The 21,169-nt window shown below is 41.2% G+C and overlaps 1 protein-coding gene across 5 annotated transcripts in view; it reads left to right on the plus strand.

Annotated features, from left to right (window-relative positions):
• The first annotated feature begins 17,167 nt into the window (after nucleotides 1-17,167).
• Nucleotides 17,168-21,169, plus strand: part of GOLM1 (golgi membrane protein 1) — a 38,218-nt gene continuing 34,216 nt past the window's right edge. Inside the window, exons 1-2 of one of the 5 annotated variants that reach the window (XM_051801453.1) lie at nucleotides 17,204-17,280; nucleotides 17,587-17,664. The gene's annotated coding sequence lies outside the window, so the exon portion shown is untranslated. Of the gene's footprint in view, nucleotides 17,281-17,368; nucleotides 17,665-21,169 lie in introns of those variants that run through there. The other 4 variants (XM_051801451.1, XM_051801452.1, XM_051801455.1 and 1 more) reach the window with 4 other exon arrangements.

Below are 21,169 nucleotides of genomic sequence, written 5' to 3' on the forward strand. Positions count from 1 at the left end.
TAAGAGTGCTGGTACTTACTCATTTAACTTGTTTTGGGGTGGGGGGGATTGGTTTGAGGTTTATTTTAAACCTGTGGCATGTATAGCAATCCTTTTCATGTGTTTGTGTGTATGCCCTGAGTGAAAGTTTGCACAGTTGTATTCCCATGAAATAATTATCTATGTTGTCACCTTACTAAGACAACTAATGCACAACGTGTTAAACTTCTGCTAAAGTGCTATTTACAGTTGCATATGAACATGATTTTGTTGATTGGTCTATTATAATTTTATGGAACTATATGTGTAGAGTCCACAGTTATAATAATAAATATTGCCTGTTGATAACCATGAAATATTCCTATCTTGAACAATTTTTTAAAGTACTAAAGCATGGGGAGAGAACAGGTTTGTGTGCTGGGATTACAAAGTAGATGCAATACTATTGTTACCTGAGTTAATGTTTCTCAAAAATATTAAACATTTCCAGATAGTATTATATTCCACCATTGAAAGAGCATAGAAACATATGGGGGAAAAAAATTAGTTAACTACATATGTAAGGTATTTTCACATACCCAGAAGGGTGACTAAATGCACAGACTTCTATTAAACTTCACAACACGGTGTTCTCGGGGTAAAAATTCTGGCAGGCAAGATCAATATATTTTGAAGGCTTTTATGTACCAAAAAGTCATTATGGTATGTTTTAATGCGGGATAATGATGTTGACCAAAGTAACTGTTGACATAAAACTTTTTCTTAACTGGTGAGATAGTTTGAGTGTGAGAGTCAAAGGGCATTCCTGGCCATTCCACTTGAGTGCTGTACCATGGCACTAATACACTGTAGTGTACGATGCTCATGATACACTTGGGGTTTTCTCTTAGGTATAGTCTTTCCATCTCTAAAGTTAGGCTTCCTTTTCCTGTTACGTGAAGATTCTGAACAGTAGGAGGTGAAGTAATAAATTCTGGAAAAATGTGAGAGATCATTGATACAATTGCATACTCATGATGCTGGAGAGAGAGAAACAAATCCTTCATCCGGTCAGGAGCCTGGAAAGGCAACAGTTACTTTTCTGTTGGAGCTCTTACAGAACTTACAGAAACAACTTGCTTGCATGACCAGGTCAGTATCCTTGTTTTTATAGCTCTTTTTGAACAGCTCAAGAAGACTTGTTTATGAAAACATTGAACAGTTCAATATGCAAGTCATCTGCACAACAGGTAATGGGACAAAAAGAATAGGAACTATAAGTAAGATGCAGGAAATGAGACTGAATTTTCATGTAAAAGAAACATTTTTTTTTTTTTTTTAGTTAAATCCTATATTCTGTAGGTTGCTACTGTTGGGTTTTGGGTTTGCTTTTTTCTTTTTATTGTAATTACTATTCCCATTTATTTAAATTACCACCTTTAGTAGTGGAAGAAGTCTCCAGCCACACCATTATTGTGCTTACACTGGCTGCCTGGCCATTTATTAGTCAAATTTTATGATGCTAAAATTTTGCAGTTTTTTCTTACAGAAGAATTCCATAGTTGTCTGATGTGGCAGAGTATGCACCTCTGTCTTCATCCCAGGGGAACCCTCAAAAGAGTACTCAAATTTTAAAATAAAACAATACTTTAAAATTACTTTTTGTCATGACCAGTACAGCTTTTCACCTATAGAGTGATCTGCCAGTGAGCAGTATGAGCTGCTATGCATTTTACTGCCACTTCTAACAGAGATATGCTGCTTCCATATGGTGTCAAAAATGTAAGTACTTAATGGAATTCCACATGCATTTGGGCTTGAACAGCATTTGAATGGCAATTTTTGTTTGCAATGTCTGGCATTTTTCATAAAGAGAGGGACAGCAAGGGAAGAATAACTGCTCAATTTTAGCGGGGTCTTCACCCTCACCATTTTCATCCCTTTCAGTGGGCTGTTCTTCATCCTGTGTGTGCCTTAGCTGGTAGCAGTGCGCTCCAGGCTCCCTACAAAGGGAGCCCCGGAGTTCCAGACTGTTCATGGGAACAGATACCTACTGACACTGGGTGACAGCAAGTTTCCAGTCCACACCTTTCAAAAGGCAAATCACCTTTCCCAATTCCCCTGTTCTAAGCTTCCTATTGGATTTCCCAAATATCAGAGCACTTTTGCTTATACTAGTGGAAACTATTGTTCAGCTCTGCTGTTTGTCCTTCCTGCATTCTGTTCTGTGCTTTTTATCTGGTCCTGAAAACGGGCAAATGATTGCAGAAATCCAAAATGCCAAACCACTTCCAAGCTTCTGTCTCTGGAATGTTTGCTAAAGAGGATGAGTTATGAGACAGACCAAACTTCTCTCAGCAGTTGTAAATTCAAAATTAAGGGGGCTTTAATCGAGGAAGTGTGGAAAAAACAGAAGAAATAACAACCCTTTATTAAAAGATATATGTATGTTGGCAAAACCAGTAACAGAACACAAAAAAACTAGGCAGTAGTCCTAGGAAAACAAAACAAGTCCGAAGGAACACTTCCCTGTCCTTCAGCGCAGCCCTACCCGTGGCCGGCAGGGGGCGCTGTCGGGTGGCTGGAGGCGCAGAGCCTGCAGGTCTGTGGTGGCCGGCAGGGGGCGCTGTGGGCCCGGCGGTCCCCGCGGGCAGAGGAGGAGCTGAGGGAGCGGTCACAGACTGCGGGGGGGCCGGGAAGGAAAGGGGGGGTCCTTCCCTCTGTGGGGGAGAAAGGGGAGGCAGGCAGTACACTCCCGTGGGACTCACCGCTGTCTCAAGTGATGGCGTCTCAAAAAAAAACTCCCCCTTCTCTCCCGCGGGCACGCAAACTCTCCGATGAGGCACAGCAGATCCGGGGAGCGGGGCGGTCAGGCACGCCGAAGCCAGCAGGATGAGAAGTCGAGCTGACCAGGATGAGCAGCCAAAAGGAAAACCAGACCCCCCAGTCCCTCTCCCCAAATGCCTGCGTGCAGGCAGACCCCCGTCTCACCCCGAGAGCCAACAACGCAGTGAATTCGGCTAGACCTTTTGTAATGCTAATCGGCTCCCTTCCCCCTACTCAGTCCATTTTTTCTTGCAGTGAAGCAGGGAAAGAAAAAATTCACCTCTCAGATTATAACCTATAACAGCTTCTGATGCAAAAAGAAATGGAGAAGCTTTTTGATGAGCTCTGACTTTTCAAGAATTGGGTATTTTTCACTATTCTTCCTCGTCTTCACGACTTCCTAGAAAGAGATTGACTGGCATTTGGCTGGCATTGGGTGCTGGACATAAACTCAGCAGAGGTATACCCACTTCCTTAGGTTAGGTTCGTTAGAGGTTACAGCTTCCTTAGGTTCACTTTCTCCCTCCTAGTTATCTGTTTTATTCAAATGTCATAACACAGTGTTCAGACAAATTACATTTTTTAACTACTTTTGGACAATTCTATTAATCAAGGCATGAAGTGGAAAATTAGAGGGTTGTGTTTTTTTCATGGAGCAGTTGATTTCTACAGTCTGTTATAAACATTATAGAAGATAAGCATAATATTACATATCAATCCAAAGGGAATGTATTCTGTCATTATTGTGGGAGAATTGAGAATAGAATTAATTGTCTCTTATGTGATAATGCTTTTATCTTCATACCTGGCCTGTGATTACTTCTCATACAGTGTTTAGATTGTAAGGTTTTTGTTCCAAGGATGATTTTTTTGCATTGTATGAAGTTCAATGGCTACCAAACTGTGACTTTTGTCACTGCACCATTATTGTGAAAATTTTCCTGTATGCTTTTCAGGTATTGTCATCTCTCACAAATAAGAAAAATGAGCAGTAAAAGTACCCATGTTTTCTGGAGCAAGAACACATCTCTCATTTTTTTCTATGCTGTTAGCAGTAACATCTAACAACTGGGATGCTACAGCATGCAAACAAACACAGCTTTCTTTCTAATGAGTCTGTTAGTAGCAGTTGTTCACAAATAGATGTTGAAATGCACAATGCTGAATCACCAAGAACAGGAATGAGAATCCTACACATATCTTCATATCTTAAGATACAGAACAGTTCTCTAAATCAAAGTAAAAAATATCTGTTGCAGGAGGGCACAAAGAGTGCAGGTGTGTGACCCATGGCAAAAAGTTATACTCCCTTATGTGATTTTGCCAGGTTTTTTGATCTAAGACAAATACTCTGGGGAGAGGGAAGGGGAAGAGATATGTGCAAGATACACTACTTCAGGAAAAAGACACCAGTGAACATTCAAGACTTCCCTGATTTCTACAGTTCTGATGGCAAGCAGTCTGTACTGATAATTATTTATAGATGTCTTGGAGTACTACAAATGGGATTTTTCAGGAACAACAGAACAGAACTTAAACAAAAAATAAAAGAAGGAAAAACCTGAATTCTAAGAGCCAGCTCCTGGAAATAAGAATTCAGACATTACACTCTGAAATAATTTGTAAATAATAGAAACATGAATATATAGGACATAAAAAAAGATGTTTTTCAAAGCAAAAGTAGGCAAATAATAGTAATCTCCTGCATTTATTTACACCAAAGATTAATTTTTCCACAAAATCTGCAAGAAATATTGAAAACATATACAAAATCATGACAGGTGTTTCAGAATGCTTTCAGATCCATGTGCACAGATGTAGTTAATTCTTACAAGATTTTTAGTTGCTCCTGACATTGAATTCAGTGGGAAACTTCTCTTGGATTTTGGTGGGATCTGGATTCATGTATACAATTTTCTCCTCTCAACTTAATGACACCTTGCTTTTAGCAGTAGATTTTTTCTGAAATGTATTAACAGGCTCTTTTTGTGGATCTGCTGCAACTAATGGCTTGATACACTGTGACCATTCTGTGTGGAGAGACTACCCTACCAGTGCATCTTTGGTCCTGCTTGAATAACAAAGGGAGAATCTGTGCCAAAGCAATACTTTCAATATTTCTTCCCTCCTTCCCACCTCCATTACTTCAAAGTACTTTAGGGCTTATATGCTGGTTTAAAGGTAAACCAGCAGGGGAAATGAACCCAACTCAAAAGAGATTATAAGTCAGAATAACAATTTAATGAAAATAATACAATAAATACAATTACACAGACAAACAATTGGTTTTAATCCACAAAACCCAGCACCCCACCCTGGGGCATGAACAGAGTGGTGTTTGTTGGACCCCCCTCCCCGTGCTGAGCCCCACGTGGTCCCCCTGAGTCGAAAAAGTAAAAGGAGAGGAAAAAACCTGTTGGTGAGAGTGCTGGTTGCAGCACAGTCAAGGCTGGTGATCACAGTCCGGTTGGGAGTGCTGTTGCAGTCTGGTCGAGAGTGGTGACTGCAGTCTGGTTGAGAGAGGTGGTCGCAGTCCAGTCCAAGTTCTGGTCCTTCTCTGGATCCTACGAGAGGTACCAGAAGTCCCAAGACCCCAAGATTATATACCCTCAGGTTCAGGCAGGAGTGCCCAGTACCTCCCTCAGGTTGAGGAGTTCCACAGTGGGTGTGAGGACGGGAGTATCCTCCTATCTCACAGGCCTCTTAACACCCATCTTATAACCTGAGGAGTCAGGTGTGCTCTGGGCAGCTGCTGTAAATGGTTTATTGTTAACAGGTTCTGGGAAATGGCATGGCAGGGTACAGAATATACAGTTTTGGGTTACACCCACACAGTGATGAGCTGGTCCCAGCTGTTCTAACTAGGACAGCTTAGTATCAATTTTTTATGTATTATCCTGGGTGTGTGTGGGTGTGTGTGTGCATGTGTGCATGCACGTCTAAGTGAAACACTGTGGATCTGAGTGGCCTTCCTGCATAACTTGGGAAAAATTAAAGCAATTGTTCAACTTTTGCATTCTCGGATATAATATCAAATCTTCCAGGAACAGTTTGGTGGAGGCTAATTGTTTTCTGCTGTTACAATACTTTTGGGTAGGTGAGTCTGTACCTGAAAACTGCCACACCACAGTCTTCCTTATGCCACTTAAGAAGCTGACAACTATTCAGGCAGACAGTTTCAATTGGTTCTCATAGTGTCTCTGCCAAGATATTCCTCAGAGGCCAACAGTGCAAAATCCATACCCCAAAGACAAAGGAGGCTTTAACATGGGGACAGAATGAAACAGACTGAAATAAGATCTGGTTTTTGCTTAAAATGATGCAACATAGGCAGTGTCAGTTCAAGGCTGTCTTCCTATTATCTTTCCAGCAACCGATACTTGTGCAGTTGTTAAGTGTTGACATCAAGATGGTTTTGGCTTAGTGACTGACACTGGCAATATGAGTGTCAAATAGTGATGGTATGTGAATTATTTTTCCTCTTGACCTTGTAATCAGTAAAAATCTCTCTATTCACCTCCATGAAAGCAGGACTAGGCCTACTCCTTTTTTCTTTTTCTTTCTTTCTTTCTTTGTTTCTTTCTCTCTTTCTTGTTTTCTTTCTTTCTTTCCCTCTTTCTTTACTTCTTTCTTTCTTTCTTCCATTCTTCCTTTCTTTCCTTTCTTCCCATTCATTCCTTTCTTTCCTTCCTTCCTTCCTCCTCCCCTCTCTTCCCATCTCCCACCCTTCCCCTCTCTTTCCCTCTCTCACCCTTCCCCTCCCCTCCCTTCCCCTCCCTTCCCTTCCTCTTCTCTCCCCTTCCCTTCCCTTCCCTACAGCAAACAATGTAGGCATTTATCAAGAGGGCATAATTCACTGGAAGTCTTGTGTTCTGAACTTAAGTTTAAATTTTAGCATGCAGAGGTCCGTGTTCTGCCTTGTTAAAATGTTGAAAATGTTGTATTGTATGTGTTAATGTAATTTATATTTTTCAGAAAATTTATATTTGTCAGAAACACCTATGTGTTCTTCCACATTCTGAAGGGATTGCAATGGATAATTTATGAAGGCACTTCACAGATAAAAGAGCCTTTCTCAAAAATTTTGTAAGAAGTATTTACAGACCTTTCAAATACCAGAGGGAACAAGTCAGAAGGCACATTATGTTCTCCCTTTGACTTTTGAGGATTTGATTATTTTTCTGGTTATCCTGCATATCCTGTTCTGCATCATGAATTTAAATGGAAATGACTGCAGCTCAGCAGAGAAAACAAATAAAACTGTAAAAGCTGTAGGCAATTTAAAAAGTAATCATTATTTTTAATTATTCTTCAGATTGTAGTAGTAGCTTGAAATTGAACATAGAGCATGACCTCTTCATTCTGTATAATCACAGCTGAATAATATGATCCTTCCTAATGTTTCAGTGTTCCTCAGATGTGGAGCAGCTGGAGAGAAGCATAAGCCTTCAGAAAAACAAGGTACATGTATTTCTTTATCTCTACAGGAACATAATGAATTGTTTATAAAACAAGTAGTATGTCTTTTTCTGTTCAATGTAATTCCCAGTCTAGAGAGTTTGGCTCGAATAACCACTGTCTGAGATATCTCCAGATCCTCAGATGTCCTGAGAGTAGGCATATTCTAAGTTAACCATCCAATTTAACTAACCAGGTCGTGCTCAGGCCAGACTAAGGAACTCAATCTGTCCGTCCTCCTTTCTCATCCTTTAATTTCTTGCTCTCTCTCCTTACTTTTGTATACCCATCTCTCCCTATGTATTTCACTGTTGTCTTCTACTCTTTTTCCAGACAATGTCTTGGTCTTTTTTCAATCACTTTTTCTTTCATAGTCTTCCCTTATTGGTCATGAAGGAGTCCTTGCTTCCAAATGTCCAGGGAACAGCCCCTCTCTCAGTTTGTTTTTCTTCAGGGACAGATTTCCCAGCTGTATTCCTCCTTTCTCCTCAATTCTCCTTTGATCCATGAGACTCTCCTGTTTTATGACAGAATTCCCTCAGTCCTGATTGCAAAGGAGATGTCTCTGTCCCACCCACAACCCTGCCTTCAAGTGTTAGCAACAACTTTGCTAACACTACATTGCTAATCAATTTGTACAGTGGTGTTTCCTCACTATAAACTCCCTTTTTTCTAGGTGCCCAGAACAGTCACAACCATTCTCTTCAGGCTACTGAGAGGCTGATCCATCACTGGGAGCTGCCTGGTAACTGTGGTCTTTATCTGTCTTTACCACGCAAATAAGTTATTCCTTGTAGGTATATATAACTGTTCAATCCAGCGATGAAAACAGTCATTTCACTGGCAGATGTTTATTTTTTACCTGAACAAAGAATACTGATCCTGCCTTAGCTGCCACCATTAGCTGTTCTCTCAGAAATCGCACTGGGTGAGAGCTGTGTAAGAATTTCTCCAGAGAATGACTCTAAAGCTGTAAAGTATTCTTCTAGGATGCGTAAATAGTGTGGTAAAGACCAGAGTCAAAACCTCATCTGGTTTCTACTTTGCTCGGCTTTAATTGTATCCTCCCACAGAACCTGACATCTAGGTGGTGAAGTACTTACTGCTTTGTGGTTTTGTGCTTTTAGTTAGTTTGGGGTTTTGGGGTTTTTTTGTGGTTTGTTTTTTTTTTTTTTTAATGATCAGATCTGAAGTTAATGAAAACCTCTAGGCTTCAGTGAACTTTGGATTAGGACCATGAAGCGTGAAATGGATTCCTTCTGACATAAGAAAGATAACTATTCAGTGAGTATTCTGGCCATTTTCTGGTAATAGCTGTTCTTGCTCTAGAATTTTAGTTTGAAAGGACACATAGCTTCATTCCCCAGACATGTGCAATCCCCATGTATAAGAAGGAGCTTCATCTGAAAAAACCGTGTGCCAAAGGGTTCTAGCTGAAGGAGAATAATACAAATTTGTGGTGGAAATTATTAATTTTAAAAAAGGAGATGTTTTAACGCTGCCCAAAGGCAAGACTGTGCCTTAGCTCCTGCGGACTCTTGCATCCCACTCTGATGCTGGACACTAGAAAATCCTTCCCTCACAAAGTGATCTACAGAATCACAAAGCAGACTGTGTACCTCTGATTCCTTCTGCACATAAAAACACATTCAAAACATGAATCTTACCTCTGTTTAGATGAGTTCATACTAATAGAGAGGAATATGTAATACAAATTAAAGCTTGTTTAGATCCTTGAACAAATGCCTATAAAACAAAAGGAAACTGGTGCTCGTATTTCAGTGTTTTATTTATGTAGTGTGTAATTTGCAGGAAAGATTTCCTAGTATAAAACAAAGATTATGTAACTTCTAGGAAGTCAACTTAGGCTGTCTTTATTCATGATGTTTAAGATTCAGACAAGCTAAACCAAGCAAAGAGGCTTTGGAGAAGTCCATGGAGAGAAAGCAAATGCGAATGAGGAATGCACTCTAATCTGTGTTCTGTATCAGTGCTTTTACTGATGTAGTAGTTCTTACACTGATGAATTTAATACAAATTATTATAACATCTTTGCTGAAACCGAGTAACTAAAAGTTATGTAGCAGAAATACGGTCTATTTTTCCATATTTTCAGTATCTACTACACTTATTGAGGAGCAGTTGGAACTATTACCCATCGTCTGTAGTTACTTTTATTAAAAGATGTGAGAGTCAAACTTTCAGTGATGGTTGTGATGTTCAGTGTTTAGTTCTGAAGCGCTTTATTTCACAGAGGTTGTTGGAGCTGGCTCACTGCACTCTGCACTGCAGGGGAAGCCTCACTGTCTAACCGGGGTCTTTGAATTCTGCTGTGCAGCATGACAATTAAAATTACACCTTAAACCTCTCCCCTCTCTTCCATCTCTTCCCAAAATCATTCCAGTGAAGTTTTCCCTAGTTCTCTGATATTTCACGTGGTAATATCTTTTTATTTTCTTTTTTCCCATTGTACAAGTAAATATTCTTGTCTCACTAGTTTTATCTTGTTAATATACTTGTGGGGTTTTTTTCTATAGTCTAGATGTTTCTGTTGTGTTATATGCATGATGCACATACACATACTGGACAACTACCAACTTATGAGCATTAGAGCACCTCTAAGGTACAAACACATGCATAGAAAATTAAAATTTGTATCTCCCCTCCCAAGGTCATATAGACAAAGTATCACAGCTGGAAATAATATTCAAGAGCTGTTATCAGAATTCACAATTATAAATTCTTTGTAATGCAGGTGCAAGACCCTGACTATGGTTTCTTCAGTTATTGCAGAGAAAAAACTCAGAAGTTGCAGGCTTTTGAAAAAAAGTGTGAAGCATGTCAAGAGTTGGAGATGTGGCACAAATTGCAGAAGATGCACTGAGATTTGCAAAACCACAACTTCTAGGCCCTGCTTCAAATTGCTTTTTGGGTTGCCTTCTGTATAGAGAAGTTGAAAGACTAAATTAGAATGAAGACACCTCAAGACAGCCTGGATCCTCTTTCCCTCCTGAAATGGCAGTGACTCAGAAAGCTGACATAGAAAAGTATTATGGGTCTAGCTAGGAAATCCTTGTTTTCTCTGGGGGACTTTTTTTTCCCCTGTCAAGGTGGTTTTGTTATTAGGAAAATTTTGAAAATTTCCTTCTTTGTGAGATGGCAGAGTAATATTAGCAGGGTGAGTGGCACACAGATCATGACCAACAGTAGGTCTGCAGACTTAGAGTGCTGCTGAGCAGCCATTGGGGAAAAAAAAGTGAGAAGGTTTTTGTGCTCTCCCTATGTCCTAGAGTATTCTGGGGCAGGCAAAATTCTGTTGGCAGTAACAGCTTGGAAAATGGTTCTGAGGCCTGTAATTTCTTGCACATGCAGCTGATCCCAGGGTCTTAAAAATCCTATTCCAACAATCAGGAAAGAGAAATGCTGTACGCAATTAGTCCCTGCTTGCAGCTCTCGGGCAACAAGAGAGACGGTCTGTACTGAGCCAAGCTACAGTGGGTTGTCACATTGTTGTTTGGAGTATATTATTTCAAACACATTACTTTTAGAGCCTTCAAGTCTATAAAGGCCTATGGATGTTGGATCAGGACCAGGTCTGACTGCACTGCTAAAAGTGGTGGCCACAAAGAGCTATTCAGGGTAGTTCAGTGGGTGACATGCAGATCTGGTCTATATTGGGCCAGCTGTGTTTTTCTGTGCTGCAGGGCTGCCAGCTCATGAAAGGTGCTTGTGTGCAATTTATTGTTGGACCTAAGGCAGTCTATGGCTGTGCAGAAGAGTATGAATTTACTTCACAAAGTAGCCTTAGTGTACCATAAGCAAGGCACTCAGCAATAGGACAAGGGGGCACGGGCTTAAGCTCCGCCAGGGGAAATTTAAGTTGGATATCAGGAGAAAATTCTTTACAGAGAGAGTAATCAGGCACTGGAATGGGCTGCCCAGAGAGGTGGTGGATTCACCATCCCTGGAGATTTTTAAACGCAGATTGGACGTGGCACTGAGTGCCATGATCTAGTAAATGGACTGGATTTGGACCAAGGGTTGGACGATGATCTCGGAGGTCTTTTCCAACCCAATCGATTCTATGATTCTATGAAAAGATAGCAGAGCCCCTACACATAGATGTGTTTCAACTGTTGCATAGGTTCCTCTTCCACGATACAGCAGCAGGATCACATCACTGTGCCACGTGTGATATATTTATCACTGCTGTTCTGAATAGTCTTTTGCCATCTGTTTTCTATACAAATTCAATGATAAGATTAGCACCGCTAGCATTATACTTTCCACCACTGCTACTGTCTATATCATTAGTCCCCATGAAATAATTTAATCTTCTAGAGACATGATAGAACATAATACTAAATAGTACCTCTTCTCAAGGAAAACTGAAGTCACTGGTGGACAGGTGCAGATATGCATTAACTTCTGTCATCACAAGGAAGGTGGTAGAAGCAGGAGCAATGGATTATCTGTAGTAAAGTCCACATCTTTCCATTTTCCACTGCTATGAATCCCTGTTCAGAAAACAGCAAAGAAATCTAGGCAGAGCATTATTTCATGTAGAAACTTTGATGGGATCTTGTAATGGAGGATGTATATTTCCACAACAGCTCTGCTGGCTGCCAATATAGTATTAAGGGAAGAGGTACAGATGAGATCCAAAGGAGCATGAGGATCAAAAAGAACTTTGAGACAGCCAATTTGCACCAATTTGCCCATACATATGGACTCTTAAAGTCTGTATTTTGCATACTTTAAAAGAAAAGGATTCAAATTTATATCTCAGGATAAAAAAATGTTAGTCTTTGAGAGGCATGAGTCACTCAAAAAACAAAGCAACATTGACATCCTTTGAGCAGAGGTGAAAATGACCTTGTGAGTTCTTCAAAATCCATCACCTTCTTTCCTGTCAATATCTCAACTCCTAAGCCAGAAAGTTCCAGAAACAAATTAGCAGTAATTCTTGTGGTGGTGATGGCGTAGGATTCAAGTGCTGGCTTTTGGGTTAGGTGTCTTTTTGTTTGTTTTGGCTTTCGTTTGTTGGTTTGGGGGTTTGTTTAATTTTGTTTTGTTTTGTGTTGTTTTGTTTCATTTGCTTGTTTGTTTGTTTTCCCAGCTGGTGGTGATAATCTTAGCAGATGTAAGCTTTGGCACTTCACCCAGAAACAAAGGGTAAAGGAAGCTGCCAGAAGGCCTCATGCACTCTCCCCTACTTACACACTCATTTTTGGAAAGCCTTGTTTCCTAAATGTTATGCTGTTCTAATGTCTGGGGAATCTGTGACCACAGAAGTATGATACAGTCCCTGTAGCTGTGTGAATCAGGGTCAGCATAAATATAATGAACTATAACGTTTGATTAGGACTTTAGTATTTGTTGATCTGTGAGAAAGGGCAGATTTTCGTGTTTGCCTAGAACAATCTAGACCCCAGTGTTGCTTTGATTAACAGATGGTATTAACATAGAATAATAGATGAATAGCCTGAAAAAGGTTCTTCCACTGTATATCATTAAATTCTATAGCATTTATGCAGGAGCTGTCATGCAGCAGAGTTTAATAAGCACCAGATTCTTCTTGACTTTAAACTGAGGATAAAATTTGACAATGCAACAACCAGTTGCCTGAATACTGCTGTCACTCATGTTGCTCAATTTTGCAATCATCCTAATTTTGTCTCACCTGTTTGTCAGAAGGAACATGAAGGATGTGTTCTGCTAACAGTAGCACAGTGATCATTAAGAATGTAACTCATTGGTGGTTTTTTGATGTAGAAAATTCTGAGCAGTTGTCCACAATTTATGTAGCTTTTTTACAGATCAGCCTGTTGAGCTCACATGTTTAAACATGCACATACATGAGTGTTCATGGTTTCAAGAAACCCAGTATAATTGAGAAAATTCAACAGATATCCATACTATGTGTTTGCTACCATCTGGTGGCTATCTCCACACTGTATTTTTATTTGTTAATTATTTCTGTCTCTTCAAATAATAGTGATGCAAAATTAATTTATTTTTAATGTGCCTGCTGTACAGTCAGATTTTTTTCAGGTTTGCAGATGCAAAATACTGGCACAGAGGCTGTGTTTAATCTGAACCTTCAGAATATGCCGTGGTACCTGTATTTTTAGGGTGCAAAAGCTGTAAATGCTGTTGATGTGTCTGGGAACAAGATGAGTTCTCTGCACCTGACTTTAATTAATCAGAATCAAAACGGAGGAGTGACCTTGGCTAAGTGCTTCGAGAGAGAAAATGTTATTTCTCAAAGTGGAAAACCACCTTAAACAGCCTACATGATAAGCACGTGTTTTTCTCTGGTGGCTGAACACAGCCACCACATGGTGCTAGTGCAACGTGTGGGATCAGGGCATTGGTTTGGGACAATCCTGGAAATTCCAGTTAACTAAAAGAAAAACACCAAGTGCTGTTCACAAGAGAATATGAATAAAAGGGGAATGCTGAAAAGTGTTGGTGGACAAGTCCTGAAATCAAACTCCGTGTGTGCAGCCTCATTTTCTCCTTCAGTGCTCATAGATGTGATGTGTTTCAGAGGTGGTGCATTTTTTTTCCTGCTGTTGTGTTGGAAGTGTAGAAACATCATTTTCTCAATTACAGTGGCATCCTGTACATGCCATCTTTGAACTGCTGACAGAAGGAGATTTGACTCGTAGCAGTGAGTTAATGCTGGCAGCAGTCTCAGCCCAGGTGTGGACAATTAGCTAACAGCCCCAGTGGAAATACTTTGCTTTGTCTTGATGCTAAATAATTGGTAAGACCATCACTCTCTATTAGCTCCCTGTTGTGACCCAAATCTGATTCACACACAGACCTTGTGCCTCTCAGACACCAGTCCCAGAAAACATAGCAATACCTTCACATAAACAAACACCACTGTATGAATCTTATGCCTTGAACCGCTGTAAATTCAAGAGAAAATACTTCTTCCTTTGCTTTACTACCTCTATATAAGTAGAGTGCCTTGCTAGATATCCCTCCATTTCCCATCTGCATTTCCAAAATACTTCTAGCATTTCCCATGTGACCTTATAATTGTTTCCTTTTTTTGCCCTGTACCTGCATATGTAGTACATGTATTGTGTACAAAGTAGTGCAGAATCCATGTTAAGAAGTGTAAATCAGCCTGTGCTTTATAGACACCAGAGCTCTTGGTGTACCAAGGTGCACCACTGGAGCTAAAATACTGTGGCTCTCAAGAGCCAGCCAATTTCACAGACAGTCTATCATACATTACCATAACCTGTTACCTAGTGTGAGCCCTGGCACCAAGAAGTGATAAAATAATCCTTATATGTTCTACCTTCCTTTAAGCTAAGTGAGACGTTAGCCAAAACTGTACTTAGCTACCATGCCCTTCCCTGTAGAATTGCAATTTTGTGCCACTGACAGTTTTTCTAAAAACTATGAATTGAGACCATTGTTTCCTGGTTAGACATTCTAGGCCTGGAGCAGCTTTTGAACATTTTAAATCCTGTTTTACGTATTTATATTGGGCTAGCCATGCGCTCTCCCCAGCAAATTAAGCCTCTCAGTGCACTAGGTGAAAACAGCATTATTATTCTGACTTACTGGGAAACAGGGAAAACTGATTTGTACTGTAATTGCACAAGAGAGGTCAAGCTAGATCATTCTCTATCAGAATTTCAGTCAAATAGATATAAGCTTTCCAAATATCAGTCCATATTCTAGGAAAACCAGGTTCAGCCTGTGACCTGTGCATGTGACTGCATACATATGCACAAGATTGTATCAAATGCTTGTGAATCTGCTATCCTTCATTGCATGTGCAACTGATATTACAGAAAGGTGTCCACCTACATAACACCCACAAAAAATAATGGGTTCCATTCATCTTACTGGCTCACACATATGGAAGCTAAAAAAGGTTGAAAATAAGGGTCTCAATCTTTTATGTATCATTTTGTAAGAGAAAATAATTACTTAATTCTGGCTCCATAGGCATCCAAGTTGAAACATCAAGAGTGAATACAGCCATTGACTGCAGGTAATACTTTTCCCAAGAAAATGGCATCAACCAACACAGAAGAGTAACAGCAATCCGTAGACCTTCTAAAGCAACCTTTAGAGGCATCCTATGAATGAAAAACCTATTTCCCAGAGTAGGACAGGGTAGCTGCCAAAATACCAAAACCACAGATGTAACATGAAGAAGTCAAGCAGTGAGCTTACAGTTAATCTGGCAAGGATCATGGACAGGGATATCCAGCTCTCCAAGTCAACATATTCTTTTCTAAGGTGGCATTTTACTGCCTTTACAGTAGATGTTAACTTTGTCCTATCAAGTCCAGCCCGTCCAACTGTAATTCTTACAGCTAGTCTGGATTTCCCATGAAGCTGTGTGTTCTCATATTAGAGCACATTGGACATTTTCTCTAAATGAGGCAGTGCAATTTAAACAATTCAGCTGACAATTTGAAGCAACTTCTGTAGAGTTGAAGAAGCCAGAATGATGCCATTTACAGAAGTTATGCCCAGGGACAGTATCCAGAGTTACTCAGAGAGACTATACAAAAGCAGGGAAAGGAAAAGAAAGACTCTTATCATTGTCTGTGCTTCTGTAATGCAAGACTGCAGTCAGATTTCACCTGACAGATCCTCTGAATATTGTTATTGTGGAGTGCCTTTGCCTTGGTTGTATGTTATCCTTGTAAAAATTTTCTCAGAATGTTTATTTTCCTATGAAATTAAAAAAAAAATCTCTTGGAAAATGCATGTAGTGTGTTCTCTTTATGTGACTTCATAAGAGAAGTATGGTATGAAAGAACTTCATAAAGTATGAAAGAACTAAAAGGCTTTGCAAAAGTTTGGTGGGAACTTATGGACTTTTAAATATAAGTAATAACCCCAGTAAAGCTTGAAGCCTCGGGACACGGGTGTTACAGATGCTTAGACTACAACAGTAAAAAACTTCATTTCATCCACTTAGGTCAGATGTTCAAGAGAGTCACATCTTCAAAGGTAGGATCCTCAAACTCTACAATGCATGATATTGCATGGATAAGACTTTTCCAGAGTAGACAGAGATGTCTGGCAATGTAAGTTACTGGTATATGGGAAAAAAAGGAACGTTTTAAACATTGAATTTCATTGTGTGCTGTGGGAAGTAAGACTGCTATTGCTTGGGATCTTTAGAAGTAATAGTGTAGTGAAGCAGTTGACCTTACTCTCACCAATGCATGTTTAATGCCTTTCTTGAATAGTTTGAATTTTTATGCCTCTGCTGTCTGATAACGATCTTCTGATATTACTTTCACTAGAAGTATCCAGAGGGTGATCTTGTAACTGCAGAAGCCAAACCAGACACATAGTGCAAATTGATGTTTGGCTTCCTGGGTGGTGCCATCGAGACAGTTTTGGCTTTGGTGGCAATAGGTTGTACTTTAATGATTGTAGCCTGTCAGAGAAGGATGAGATCCACCTGTGTAAAAAAAGCAAGAAAATCTTTGGCAGCAGACTGGCTAATTTGGTGAGGTGGGCCTTAAATTGAAGGACTGGAGGGGTAGGGTTCAAAGTGGCAATGCTTATGCCATTGCTTCCTCCTGGGGAGTAGGCCGTTCCAACTAGTGCAGCGACAGATGTTCTTTGGCTGCCTCTCAAGATGAGAATCATAGGGCTAGCAACATCCGTCTCTGACTTCGGACGTTCAGCTTCTCCTGCGCGTCGCTTTCCAGAAACTCAAGCGCCTGTGGTCAGGCGTAGAAACGCGGAGCTCAGCTGGAGCGCTGGGGCGGGCAGGGCAGGGCAGAGCTCGCTCTGCCGCGGGTGGGCGACGCGCCCCGGCAGCCCCGCGCAGCCCGGGGAAGCCCTTGGGCGGGGGCTCCGCCGGACGGGGAGGGGCTGGGCGGGGGCTGCCCCTGCGGCCGCCGCCGTCGGTCCGCGCCCCGCCCTTCCTGCCCTTCCTGCCCTTCCTGCCCTCCCGCCAGCCGCCCTCCTTACTTGCGGGGGCCGCGGGAGGTGCAGCGCTGGTGTTGCCCTTCTGCTCGGCTGCACGGAGAGGTGAGGCGGCCGGGCCGGGCGCCGGCGTGTGAGGGTCCTCGGACCGCGGCTCTGCCCCGGCGGGAGATCGGTGCGGGATCGGCGGGGGATCGGCGCGGGATCGGTGCCTCCCTCGCGGGGTGTGCGGGGGGCGCCGCCGGCGCTGATGCCGGCGAGGGGCGGCCCGGGCGGGCTCCGTCCCGCGGGAAATTCCCTCTCGCCGCCGGCTTTGCCTGCGGAGGCGCTGAGCAAGCTTGCCGAGGCTTAGCTGGCGTGCGTACCTGACACCGATAGCATTTAATTATATTGCATTTCTTGTTTCTTCAGCCAGCCTTCCCTCTTCAGTCCTTTTCTGTATCGAGAAGCGTCTCGCGCCAGAAACATCTGTGGATGCTGGCAGCCGAGGTAGAAATAGCAAGGGTGCGACAATGCAGGTGTGCGATAATCATCTCCCGGCTGCCCTTCCCGGGGAGCGTCGGACTCAGTGGACTTCTTGCGTTCTCTCGCAGCCAGGGCTGTGACCTGGGACTGTTCACCCTTGTCCGCCGAGGTAGCCCTGCGGCAGCCTGCTCACCGCTTTCTCTCCCCCTGGGCAGAGCTGTGGAGATCTTACCCCTGCTTGTGGGGACTGACGGCTTTTCACAAGTTCGTGCCTCCAGAAGCCTTCCTGCTTTTGCTTGAAAAAGTGTTACCCTCACCTCCTCAGAAATGTTGGGTTGACTGTAGGGTACACAATGAAGGTTTGGTTTGTCTTCTGCACCCAGGAGGTTTGCCTTGCTTTGCTTTATTTGATCCCTTGTCAGCTTGAAGATGGGAGTAGTTGATCAGGTTTTTAATTAATCTTGCTCTTTAGCTGATTCTTTTTGAACAGCCTTACATCTTAACAGCACTTTGCTCTTAAAGAACTATTTGTAATGTTGAAAAGTTGTTTCTCCTGGGGGAGATCTACATTTTTTACAGTGAAACCATACGTGTAGTATTGCTGTGGTGGGGAAATGGTAGCAATTGAGTGGGTTTCCTAATCTTTGTTTAAGATAAGTGGCTGTCCTATTAATTGTGATACTAAGATCCCAAGATAGTTCATGTTGTATGGAAAAAATACTGGCAACAAAATATTTCCCTAAAAAGAATTAAACAGTCTGACTAACTGTTGAGATAGTTCTGGTGTACAAGTTTGCTTGACTAATTTTGTTTTCATACACAATATTTTCAGGTGGTGGTACTATTTTTTACAAGTACACATAGGCAGCATGTCCAGAAACTTTGTGTGGGTATTTTAGAAGATTTTGTCAAGTTTTCTTTGGCTACCTAATCTCTGTCATTAGAATAGATACCTACCTTAAACGTCTAGCATCTGTTTTGCCACACACCTGTTCGAGAACTCCCTTTAATCAGATAAAGGGTATTAAGGGTGTTTGGTTATTAATTTCTTGTAAAGTAGTTATTTGAAAGAAGAGATTTGAAAGAAGAGTCACCGCCCTTTGAAAGGATAGTGCTTTTTTAGTGTTTTCATAGTTTTCTGATCTGTTACTTCTAGTTTAAAACGTATTAGAAAAGGGAGACATAAGATCTGAATTGATTATCAAACGGTTATTCCTAAGCAGGATGAGAGTGCAGTTGCTGAAAGTGTTGTGGTGAAAATGCCCTTCCTTTCCTCTTCCTGTGAAAAGTGTGACTGATAATTTGGGTAAACAGTAAAATAGTAATTCTGTGGCATCCTTGTTTAAATTTTTTCCTTTTTTTTTTTTTCTTGGTGGTTGACACTTTAAAGTGAGCCAGTCATCCAAAGTATGGGAGTATGAATAATGGCTGTTACTGAATGTTTCAGGGTGTGGGTTTTTTTTTCCCCCTGCAGTTTGTAAGTCCCTGTGAAAGGCTTGAGTTCAGTACACAAACTTTGAATCTCCATTGGAAAAACAGTGTTTCTGTAGAGGATGGTAAGATGGTCCATATGCTGTGTTTTGTGACAGTGTGTGCAACATTGAAAGCATAAACGTTGCTGCTAGCTGTTACTGGTTCTCACCATGTGGCTGCGAATAGTGGTACTTGGGAGTAAGATCCCATTGTGACTGAGAACCAACAACTGTATTTCTCTTCTGAGGATAATAACTACTGTGTTTTAACCATTTATAAAACTAAAGTGAAAAGATTTTGGCTGATTTTTGTCACCACTCTGTTTCCACCCACCTGCAAACCATCATGTCTTTTTTTTGGAAGACTGGGCAGCCAAATGTTTGCTCTCCAATTCACTTTTTAAAGAATTTTTTATTTTTACAGTTTTATTTCACTTTTTTTTTTCCTTAATAAAACCCAGTTTGTAGTACCTTGTAGTCTGATTTAGCTGTGTCTCAGTGTAACTAAGTTGTTAATGGAAGAGATTTTGATTAACTTGCTTGGTTAATCCAGTATATTTTTATCCAAGCAGTCAGACATAGGAATTTTATGACAATATGTGAAAAAAGGCAATTTCTTCCAGAATGTCACTGGGAAATTGGAGAGGAACCTGTAAAAGATGGGAATAGCACCATTAGATAGCACCATGTGGGGGGCCCTTAATGAGAGGAGGTTTCCCCATCCTGGGCTGGTCTGGTCGGGATGGGATTGTGTGTCCTCTGTGCTGTGCATTAGCCCCGTTAGCCCGCAGGTCATTGTTTGGGGTTTTTTTCTCCACCCCCCTCTGGTTATGGCCCTGCCTTTCCAAAGGACTTTTTCTAAGGCTTTGTCCTTCTTTAGAGTTCCAAGTACTCAGATCTCCAAGAAGGTGTCTTTACTTTTCAATGGCCGCTTCAGCTGCACTTGGTCTTTGGATGCTGCCCTGGCTTACGGTGGCCTTGTACCATGAAATGACTGGGTGGTAGAGGAGGACATTGGTAGGCAGGTCCGCTGGTAAGGGATAAGGGACCCCTTTTGCTTCCCTGCTCACTGTGTGCCTATTGAATTTTTCATCTTTTCCAGTTGTTGCTTGGCAGGTCTTACAGAAGTACACAGAGCTGGACCCTGTAGCAGAGACTTGGCTTTTCGTCTTGGAGCCTGAAATGCACCATTTTGCTCTGTCTTTACTTCTAAAGCCTTAGTCTTGAGACTTGTTCAGCGAGGTTGTTATTTATCTGTAGTGGAAGACTGCTCAATGTCAGCTATTGTACTTCAGCTGAGTCGGGTAAACGAAGGAATTGCTCAGACTGATAGTGTATTAGTGTGGGAAGTAAAAGTATGCTATGTGTTAATTTGCTTGAATATCTTAGAGTCTAAAATATCTCCCTCTTGATGAAGCATCACTATGTTGGCAAAGCAGGATGAAATCTGCTGTTCAGCAGTCAGGAATTTTATGCATGTACTCATCTGTTGTGGACAGTGGTGAAAGATGGATTCCTTCACGTTCAGTAAAATTACTTTTTTACCTGTAAAATCAGAAACTTATTTTGATTTCAACTGAAATAACTGTGCCACACCAGACGTTTCCTGGAAAACAGCATGTGCAAACGCGTTTTCATGTAAATGTACTTACTGAGCTGATTTGCTTATCTCTTCTCCAAAATACATGGGTGCAGGTATCCATGACAGAAAGTTAAACAGTTTTTATTTTAAGCTGATGATAGAAGGAATATCAGTATTGCAACTGAGGTGAAGTTTTGGGTCTGCTATTCAAATGGAAGATCCTTCTGTGTGTTTCATCTCTTTCCTCTTCCTTTTGCCTTTCCTTCTGGTCAGTATAAAAATGTATTCCTAATTAGCATAAATTATTTAAAGACAAACAACACTGGGTTTTCTAGAAAGAGCAAAGTCAAAAATGCTTTAGTGAAATCAGCACTTTCTTGCCTGTTTGTTTTTAATAGCTGAAAGCAGCAGAAAAGGTGCTGATGCTGCCAGAATTGTGTACTCTCTAGGTGTATTGGCATTTCTTTAACGTAGT

The sequence above is a fragment of the Manacus candei genome, unplaced genomic scaffold, assembly GCF_025592945.1.
Source record: "Manacus candei isolate 608988 ecotype Guabito, Panama unplaced genomic scaffold, ASM2559294v1 h1tg000051l, whole genome shotgun sequence".
Classification (NCBI taxonomy): Eukaryota; Metazoa; Chordata; class Aves; order Passeriformes; family Pipridae; genus Manacus; species Manacus candei.